A 10,601-nucleotide genomic window follows, 5' to 3' on the forward strand; every position below is an offset into this window, starting at 1 on the left:
GGAGAAAGGTCTTCTCCCTTTCGAGGCTCCAGGAAGTGATTCCAAAGGAATCATCTTTTCCTTCCTTTTTGGGAACCGTATCATCTTTGTCCCGGAGGAGCATTCCTTCCTTTTGGGAAACCGTCATCTTTATCATATTTCTCCATGAGGAGAAAGGTCTTCTGCCTTTTGAATCTCTAGGAAGAGATTCTAAAGGGATCTTTGTGTATGGTATAAGTCTTTTTCAGTATTGCTAATGGCACCTGGAAGTTTTGACATGCACACACACACACACACATGTATTGATATCGTCACTCTTGCATGTTTTATAATATGTGTAACGTTCGGTTTTCATAATTAAGGTGTTCTTTTGCAAATAATACCCTTTATATTATGCTTTGATTGATTTTGAGAAATTATTAAAGTACATTAAAAATAATTTGGTATTATAAATTTATCTAATTTTAATAATTATGATAAAGTGCTGTAAATAAGTTTAGTTATTATTATAATTGCCCAAAGGTGATTTATTAATCATGATGATTAGTCCATGAGCATTTTAGTAATTATTAAAAAAATTCAGGGGGGATGTTGTAATTATTCTGTTCAAAGATAGTACAATAAATTGTCCCATGATTATTTATCAAAGATAGATAGATAATTTTGAAGAATCATCAAGGATGGAGTACCGCTTAAGACGGTTTGGACATATCCAACGTGGGCATTTGGATGCTCCAGTGAGAAGAAGTGACTCGTGCCAAGACTTAGTGAGGAAAGACTTGAGGGCTAGGAACATAACAAATAACATGACCTTGGATAGGATAGAATGGAAGAAAATGATCCATGTAGACGAACCCAACTAGTGTCAAGATTAGACTTAGTCAATTTCAGCCGGGTTGATCCTTTCACTTTCTCCATGAAAATTTTCTAAAGGATTCATTAGCCGACCCCAACTAGTTTGGGGTACAGGCTCAGTTGAGTTGAGTTAGAGTATCAAGGATATTCATGGAATATTGCTTTATTAGGTTTACTATTGCTAAAATAAATCTTCTATGAATTATAGCATGTGAATAACAATAATTAAACTCTATATGATGAATTATCATTAAAAAAGTGGAAGCATTGATATAATTGTCCTATTCACATGATCTGGAAAGAGTTGAAGTGAGTGGTTAACCACCAAAGTGGTCCATTCACGGAAACTAAAGGACTTTCTTGCATTTTGAAATACAGTAGGTAGTGGTTGGCCCAAAGGAAAGCCCTACTTGGCTCAATTCAAGACAGCACATGCAATCGAAGAAAGTCTAATAGCCTAGAAGATCTCTTCAAACCAAAGGTGTTGATATTTTCGAAAGCTATTGTGATTTGCATCGGTTGTCATTGCGATAAGTTCTGGAAAGGACTGTTGCATGTTGTGTTCTTATCCCAAAGGAGAGATTACTTAGATGTAGTTTGGACTTCTAGTGAATTGATTAAAGAAATTGTTGTAAAATTCTAGAGAGGACCGTTGCACATTGTGATCTTATCCCAAAGGAGAGATTACATGGATGTGGGTAGGACTTCGAGGGGATTCTTAAAGGAATCTAGATAAATGCGTGGGTGACGTAGTTTCAATTCGACTTTTATAGTAATCAACGCTTCATCTATACCCAGTCAACTACCATCGATAGTGACACTTAGAGATTGTTCTAGGGATCATGGATTTTGACTTGGATCTTAGAGAAGATGATCCTCCCGAACAATGAGAATATTGCTCTAGTAAAGCGAGTACCAAGTATGAAAGATGGGTGATGGCCAATCGAATATGTATTCTAATCATGAGGAGGTATATGTCCGAGGTAATCAGGGGTGGTATTCCTGAGTATGATAAGGCCAAGGATTTCTTAGATGTCGTGGTGCAGAAATTTGTTGAAAATGAGAAAGCATAGATTGGAATTTTAATGAATACCGTCATTAACATGAAATATGATGGAAACGAAAGTGTGCGCGAGCATATCTTACGAATGATAGACGTGGGATCTAAACTTAGGCCTCTGGGAGTAGACATATCAGATTCATTTATAGTACCTTGGCCTTGAATTTACTTCTGTTAAAATTTGGACAACTAGAGACACTTATAATGCATTAAGGGAAAAGTGGGAGCTGAATGAGCTGATCTCTGTGTGTGTTCAAGACGAGGATCGTTTGAAGAAAGGAAGAACTAAAGGTGCTCACTTGATACAACATGAGAAAACTAAAGAGTTCACTTTCAAAGGTAGAAGCCAAAGTTTAAGGAACCTTTCTAGCGGAACACGTCGAAGCTGCCACAAGATCCCAAGACTGAGAATAGCCATGTTATTAAATGTTTCCATTGCAGGAAGAAGGGACATAAGAAGATAGAGTGTCGCCTTGGGTAGAAAAGAAGAAAAAAACAGCGGATGTTCACAAGCCCGAGGGTTCAAATTAAAGATGAAATCACTTTCCAAGTAGTAAATCGAGAAACCTTTCTTAGAGCTAATAAAAATTGGTCGAAAATAATTTTTTGAAGTACAATGACCATTTTCAGTTGATTAATCCTTTAATGTACTTGGTTAGTGAGAGCACATTTTAATTGACATATTGTAAAGAATAACAAGAACTACGTGCAGGCTTGATCCCAATTTCGGGTACGTAGGCAGCTCTTAAAGTTACTTAGAGCGCAGCCGGTTTGATTTAATAAAAAATTCTCATATCGGTCAAGAAATGTGTTATCATTTGGGTAATTGTGGAAATATTCCTAGAATGAAAGCCTTAAGTTTCATACTTAAGCATGACAGTAGTAGTTGACTTCATGTAAGAAGCATTAATTCTTAAGCATGATGGTAATAGTCACATAAGGGCTTCAGGTAAGAAGCAAAAGAGCCTTAAGTTTTCTAGTTAAGCATGACGGTTATTACTCACATGAGAGCTTCAGGAGAAAAGCACAAAGGTTGACCAATATTGGATTTAGCGTAAATGATCACATAAAAGTATGGTATTTCCATACGACACGTCCCATGCTTGTTGATGATCATCTCTGAACGAGATTTCTAGTAATTGTGATCGTACTTGGTCGTATACCGTTTGATGCAGTATTGACCTCTATGGTTCGTTGTTAGAATCTTGTTAGATGTGATCCTATTTTTGAGATGTCATCACATTAATCTTATTTGGCCAAGAAGTCTTCCAGTCTAGATACGTATCAAGGTTAGTCTTATGTTCAATGCTTGCCCAAGTGGGAGAATGTAGGATCTTATATTGGCAATCATTGATCTAAGATCGACGGTCTAGATTGAAGAATGAGATTAAATATGAAATTACTGGAGTTATAAGGTGAAGGGTATTAAGGTAATCAGTGCATCTCATCCTTATTGAGACATGGATGATTAATGTAGCCCTAGATTCAACTAAATCCGTTGGTTAAATAGATTAAACCAATTAGGATTTATTGTGGGTGGAACCATAGGTCTTTTTCAATAAATAGAGGGGTCGGTCTCTGCTTCCATCTAAACTGAGCAAAAGGAGATTTCTCCCACCAGGCGGACCAGAGAGGCAGTAGAATACTTAGACCGATCGATCACCGCCATGGCTGATCGAGGTAAGTCTCACAATCTTTCTTTGTATTCTAGTTTATTTGCACGGATCTATTTGCACATTAATGTAAGATCTTAAGATTAACATCTTCATCATATTTCTCCTGTAAGAAAATATCTTCTTCCTTTTAAATCTCCCAGGAGAGACTCAAAAGTACTTTTCTTCTTCTCGGAGAAAGTCTGAAAATAGGGAAAAGAAAACTGTTAGTTTCAAAGGTCTTTTTTGTTTACCTTTTTCTCTTTTATTTCTTCTTCTTTTTTTGGTTCTTATCTTCCTTTGCGTCCTTTTTCTCTCCAAATGATCTGGTCCCTCTCAAAAGTATCTTTCCTCTATTTATAGAGCTTCTTGGTGTCTGAAAATAGGGAAAAGAAAACTATTAGTTTCAAAGGTCTTTTTTGTTTACCTTTTTCTCTTTTATTTCTTCTTCTTTTTTTGGTTCTTCTCTTCCTTTGCGTCATTTTTCTCTCCAAATGATCTGGTCCCTCTCAAAAGTATCTTTCCTCTATTTATAGAGCTTCTTGGTGTCGTTGGCTAATGCTAACTCATCACTTATCTTCAATTTCACGATCTCCACTTTCTCTTATTGGAGCCGTTACCAACGACCAGCTCACCCTTACCTTTTGTTCCACGATTTCAACATCCCTCATTTATGGGAAGTTACGTAACCTCATCATTTATCCCTTTTATTTTAGGAACATCGTAATCTGTAACCACCATTTCTCTCTTCTTTTTTTACCGAGGCATTTTACCTTTATCCCTTTCATTTTTTTTTTTTCTTTTTTGTAAAACTTTGAGTTCAACAATTATTTTTCCCCTATTTCCCTTTATATCTATTATTCTGATTGCATCTATAGTTATTGCTAGTTGCTACATGTTTGGATGCTAGCTTGGTATGTTGATGTCTGCCTTGGTTGGTATTATGTTCTGCCTCAGTTGACTGATCAGTTAATTGGAAATATTTTACATTTGAAAAAAATGTAAGATATTTATTCATGTTGAGTGAAAATGAAATTGAGATAAATGTGTGAGTTGGAGTGAGAGCTCTCTCTCTCTCTCTCTCCCTATATATATATATATATATATATATATATATATATGTGTGTGTGTGTGTGTGTGTGTGTGTGTGTATTAAGTACAATGACCAAAATACCCTTAAGTACATGAAATGCATCTCACAATTCATTTTCTTGTTTTATTTGAGAAACTTCAGTCATTGCTAGGGTTTGTCGGAGCACCATATACATTGTTTTTCTTTTTCTTTTTAACATTTTGTCTTTTTTCAGGGAAATATATAGAAGTTACTGCTCAAAGTCGATAAATATTGCGAGTTATTTATTCATTTTTCAAGATTAAATATTGGTTTCCCCAATTTATCATTAATATTTGTTAATTAATTGAATAAAATTGAGATTTTGAAGTTTTGTAGATGACTTTTTCCATTTTTAAAACTCTTCTTCCTGATTTCATTTTGCAATATTTTAGAAATTTTACCCTCTTCTTTTAATGAATCAGTTTGCATGGTTTTCCTATTTTTCATACACACCAAAAAGAAAACTCAAATAGAAATAGACAAAAGACAGACCAACACAGAATTCATTAACCTCACTAACTTTTCATGATTCTCGATCATATAATACCAACTACAACAGTTTCCTACACTGTCTACTTACAAATACTTTTGAAAAAAACAGAAAAACACCAACCTGATGTCAGTGTCTCCTCAACTAGACATAGCACTACCTAAATCTGTTTTCACTACCTACAATTACTCCTGAGAAAAACAGAAAAACGCCAATCTCATTTGAAAGGTGAATTCCAAGATTAGCCTCAATGCTTGCAATTTCATTCTCATCATCTCCTGTCATTATCAATCATTAATATATATTAGAATAACAGAAATCTTTTTGTCATTATATATTTACAAATCAATGGGAATGAGATGATGTCATGAGGTATCCAATAGCCTCCACAAATACTAATTTATTTATCGATATCATTACTAATTTTAATATTAATTTTGAAAATTGGGTTTATGAATGAAATGGTTCTTGTTGAAAGAAGTGGTTGTCCCTCTCTCCACTCTACAAAAAGCACCCATTTTCAAATGTGCCAGAACCATAGAGAATATTTGTTCCCTTCAAACGGGAACATAAGAAGGTAACTTTCAACAATTTGATATATTTTCCTTATTTTTCTTATTACATTATAATTTTTGTGGTTGTTGGCTGTTTTACAGGTGAAGATAATTACTTCCAAGGTTTTAACGACACTTGAAACCTTCAAAATTTAGGTAGCATTAAACTTTTCTTTCCTTCCATTTACGAACTACGTGTTTTGTTGGGAATCGCTTCTTTGAAAGAAGGTGAACCGAATAGGTGTTTTTTGTTTCATATAAATGAATTTTGACATCAAGCAAATTGTTATCCTATTCTCTGTTAGTGAGGTACAGACAAATAGTTTGCATGGTGAATCTTAGAGGGGTCTGAAGCCCGCTCTAAAGACTCACTCACTGGCAGACAGATGGATTTTATCATAGCAAAAGGCAGTTTATACATGCCAATTTAAACCAGTTTATGACTGACCAGGTTACATCCAGAATTGGTTGCTGAGTTGTGTTGATCACAGTAAGGTCAAATTCCTTTTTATGCTCATCCACTTGAGAACTTAAGGAATCTCCCATAAGATTATGATTTCTTTGTTACATCGACATCAAAACACATTACAGCATGTCTCTACACACTTGAGCAACGCCCCGTCGCACTTTCCCTGCCACTCATGCATTATACCTTTTCTTAGATCAAAGGTCTTATGGTTTTTCAGGCTACCAAGAGAAATTTATCTTCAACAATTGTTCGTGTGGATAATAACATAATTGAGTGTGATGCGCTTAATGCTGCTACAAGAGATGAAGAGTGATTGGTTAGTAGCTTAATATAATTGATTTTTTTTTCTGTTTCGGGTAGAGCATCAACATTTCTAGAAATTCATGTAATGATTTTTTTAGGGAAATGTTATCAGCACTACTGTATTTTAATGAGGGCACTCCTCACTTTATTAATAATACGGTATGGTCCGCACCATAGGATGATCCAAACCGTCCATTAGATGGGCCACAGCCTAAATAGGTATTGGCCCAAAAATCATTTCCATAGGTTAGATCGGACACCATACCATACTTTTAATAAAGTGAGGAGTGCCCTAATCAAAATACAGTAGTGCTGATAACATTTCTCTTTTTTGATAGGTGGTTCAACTCCAAGGAGATCTGAGAGGGTTTGGCATCGATGTTGAAGAGGTTCATCGTCAAGTCCAAAATTTGGTGTTGACCTTTTTACTTAATGTTGACCTTTTTCTTTAATTTAATAATTCAAATTTTATTTATTTACTTTATGTGAAAAGTCATATATATATTTTAAAAGTTACAATTAAAGAGAAGTGTGTCTTAAATATTATCTTAGTTTCCTATAAATATTCGTACATACACTCATGCTTTTAAGTTTTTTCTTCTTCCCAATTTATTCCGCAAACATGAGGCATGTTCTCAAGGGTTTCGGGCTGTTTAAGTGCACGTCCCCTTAGAGCGGACGAGTTGTATCATGGAGGCATATGCTAGAGAATCCATTTTCACCGTTTGATTCGTCAAATGCAGGGGCGATATTTTCCTTAAGGTTTAGATCAGTGCCTCGACTCAACCGTAAGTCATTCTCTCTCTTTACTATTTGATTCTTTGTATTATTTTTGGTTCGGTTACATGTGGATTATTGCTTTATTTGTGTTGTTTATTATTATAATCTGAAATTCCAGTGTATTTTTTACCAACACTTGGTAGGATATATAGATTTTCTATCAATTCGAATAACAACTCTTTGTCAGAAAAGTGAAGAATGATTTTATACTTTGTTGCATCTCAGGAAGCAAAAAATGGGGAGCAAAGTGAAAAGTAGGGTGTACTCATGCAACAAACTTTAAATCCTCTGCAGTGATCTTGTCTTCCTTGCATAGATAATAATGTGGATCCTTACTGTAGTTTGCATTGAACCTAACCTCTAAAATTAGATAATGTTTTGTAGTATGGTGGTATATTTTAGTTTGCTTGGTTTCATTAAATAAGAGCTCTTTCAACATGGTTCCAACAGTTCCTTAGATGTTATGATGTGTACATTTAGCTTACGGAATTTTTAGAACCGAGAAAAGCTCTTCTAGTGGATGTTATGATTTACATAGAATACACAGGTTTTTTGTACCTAATTTTCGGGATTTTTCTTAATTTAAAATATTTAAAAATATATATATATTTTTTAAATTATTTCACACTTTTATCCGACTTCATGAAAATTTTCTAAAGGATTCATTAGCCACCCCAACTAGTTTGGGACAAAGGCTTAGTTGAGTTGAGTTGAGTTGAGTTGAGTTGTATTTTACACTGTTAGGACCGCCAACAGAAGTTCCTTTGCTCTGTTTGGTTGCCCAAAAGCCAGGTTAATCCATATATTTTAGTTAGTTTTGGGGTGCCATGTCAGCCGAATACCCTGCTTGGTTGCCAAACCAAAATTAAAACCCTGGAGGACTACCTGCTTCGTCGGGTGAATGTTGTCCTAAGCAGTATCCTTGTTCAAATGTAATTTTGAGTATGATAATCAGTTTAGCACTCACAATCGGTTGTTATAATCATAAGACCCTGTTCGTTTCAGATTGTGAACCGATTGTCAGCACCAAGCAGATTATTGTACCCAAAATTACGTTTCATTTTGAGTCTAATAATTGGTTGGGGATTCAAAATTGGCTGCCACAATCTGAAACGAATTTTACAAAAAATCAGAGTGGATTTCCTGGAAATCAGCCCATTCACTTTTCGATAAATGGTTGAGATTATTAGCCTGACTGAAAAATAAGGTTTTTAATCTCAGACCTTCACAAAAAAGTGAATACTGATTTTGGAAAACACACACAGGCCATGTATGGCAACTATGAAGGGGGACCCACTGTACTTTTTGAAAAATACTGGACGCCAAACGCACACAGTATATAAAAACTCTTGCTTGGTAACCTTTATTTATTTTCTTCATTGTCAATGTTTTGGTGATTCCATTCAATTAAAAGCTTTAATAATATCCATTTCATGGTAGTTTGATTCATGGTCTCTTCCACACTTGATCGATACCCATTCTCTGCTTTTGGATGCTATATGTGTCTTGATATGTCTCAGAGGAAATTTTGTACAAGATTAAGTGTAAGTCCTCTCTTAATTGTGCCTTGATATGCTGTCTTCTTGATGAATTTTTAGAATGTAATTGACATTGAATTTGGATTTCATGCAGCTATTCCTAAGGTTCAGTGGGTTCTTTCTAATTTTTACTTGGTTGTTGAAAATATAGATTACAGGGGTGAGACATGGAACTGATACATTTGTGAAAATCGTAGCAGGTTAAATCCAGTTGACACGCAAGAATTCTGCTCTTCGGAACAATTTACGAACTCTTTTTCTTCATAACTGGAAAACAACAGTTCAGACATATCTTCTAATGTAAGTACACAACTGGAGTTTGCTTTTTACAGATCCGGTTATTAGGATGGAAGACCAAACGTCTTTTTCCAAAGCTGTTGGGGATATATTAGAGCAGCATTAACAATCGGCAAAATGGGGGACATGCACATTGGGAAGCTAGGACGGCTACAGGGGTGGGCATATGGACAATAAACAATGAGTCTGGAACTTTTTGTATTTCATTCTAGTTATTTATCTTTCTTGTATGATTATAAGTTTTTTATTTCAAATTTAGTGAAAGCTGGCCAGAGTGATGTTTGCTTTGTAGACATGCCTCCATGCATTTACTTATGTATGTTTCCTTGCTTTCTTGTAAATATTAAAAAAAATGAACCCTTATGTTTTAAAAAAAAAAAAAAATTTGGCACAGGAAGTCAGGCTATATTAAAGAGGAAAATCAAATATTAGAATGTGATATTGGCTGAAGTTTCTTGCAGGTATATTTCGTTGGTCTGGACCGTCTGGTTATGAAACCACCGAAAAAGTGAAAGACTACTGAATTTCAGTTGGGACTGTTTACGATCTGTCCTAATTGTTTGATTAGAGGTTTTATTTGCATTAGCTCATGGATCTATTGTTTGGCAAGATCCAAGCAAGTTTGCTTTTGCTACCACTCCAAGGAGGAAGAGAACTGTTTGTTAAAGTATGGCATGTAGCATGAATCATGTAGGTAACATCAAGATTGTCTACAAGATTCATGTTCCAAACCATTTATTGCCTAGAACCTGCGAAAGATGGGTCATGGGAAAAAGAACCCACGCCGTTGGACAATTCTAACCATCCAATTTGTAAGGGCTTTTTCTTGATAAATAGACCCAAGCTTTTTAATTTTCTCACCATACGTTTAGTGGCCATAAGTTGAAGGATTAGAATCATCCAATGATGAGATTCACTCTCAGCACATGATATTATCTTCTCTGTACTGAACTTATCAGATGTATGAGGGAAATTTATGAGCCTCTTTCATGCAACCTAAATTGGTGGGCATTTGCTTTTTTGATGTTACCTACATGATTCATGTTCCAAACCATTTATTGCCTAGAACCTGCGACAGATGGGTCATGGGAAAAAGAACCCACGCCGTTGGACAATTCTACCATCCAATTTGTAAGGGCTTTTTCTTGATAAATAGACCCAAGCTTTTTAATTTTCTCACCATACGTTTAGTGGCCATAAGTTGAAGGATTAGAATCATCCAAATGATGAGATTCACTCTCAGCACATGATATTATCTTCTCTGTACTGAACTTATCAGATGTATGAGGGAAATTTATGAGCCTCTTTCATGCCACCTAAATTGGTGAGCATTTGCTAAGATTCGGACAATAAGGCCCTGTTTGTTTAGGATTTTTTATTCTAAAACTGATTATTGGACTCGAATTCAACCCTCACAATCCAAAACGAACAGGGCTACATATCTTCATCAATACCCAGATACTGACACTTTGTTAGAAAGCAGCGAGCCCAGATTACAATTCCAAAAGGG

General features: G+C 35.3%; 1 long non-coding RNA gene across 11 annotated transcripts; it reads left to right on the top strand.

The window, feature by feature from the left end:
• Positions 1 to 4,729: 4,729 nt before the first annotated feature.
• On the top strand, positions 4,730 to 9,382 carry LOC143851734 (uncharacterized). 11 transcript variants are annotated; one of them, XR_013236480.1, is made up of 5 exons: positions 4,730 to 5,727; positions 5,807 to 5,860; positions 6,156 to 6,199; positions 6,391 to 6,489; positions 6,589 to 9,382. It is a non-coding gene; the product is annotated as an uncharacterized LOC143851734 (long non-coding RNA). The 11 variants fall into 11 exon arrangements; XR_013236476.1 differs by having other exon boundaries at positions 4,730 to 5,860; XR_013236483.1 differs by having other exon boundaries at positions 4,730 to 5,860; positions 6,815 to 9,382.
• Positions 9,383 to 10,601: the final 1,219 nt, after the last annotated feature.

This window comes from Tasmannia lanceolata, unplaced genomic scaffold (genome assembly GCF_043159265.1).
Source record: "Tasmannia lanceolata isolate RefF3 unplaced genomic scaffold, GAP_Taslan_0.1 ptg000018l, whole genome shotgun sequence".
Lineage (NCBI taxonomy): Eukaryota > Viridiplantae > Streptophyta > Magnoliopsida > Canellales > Winteraceae > Tasmannia > Tasmannia lanceolata.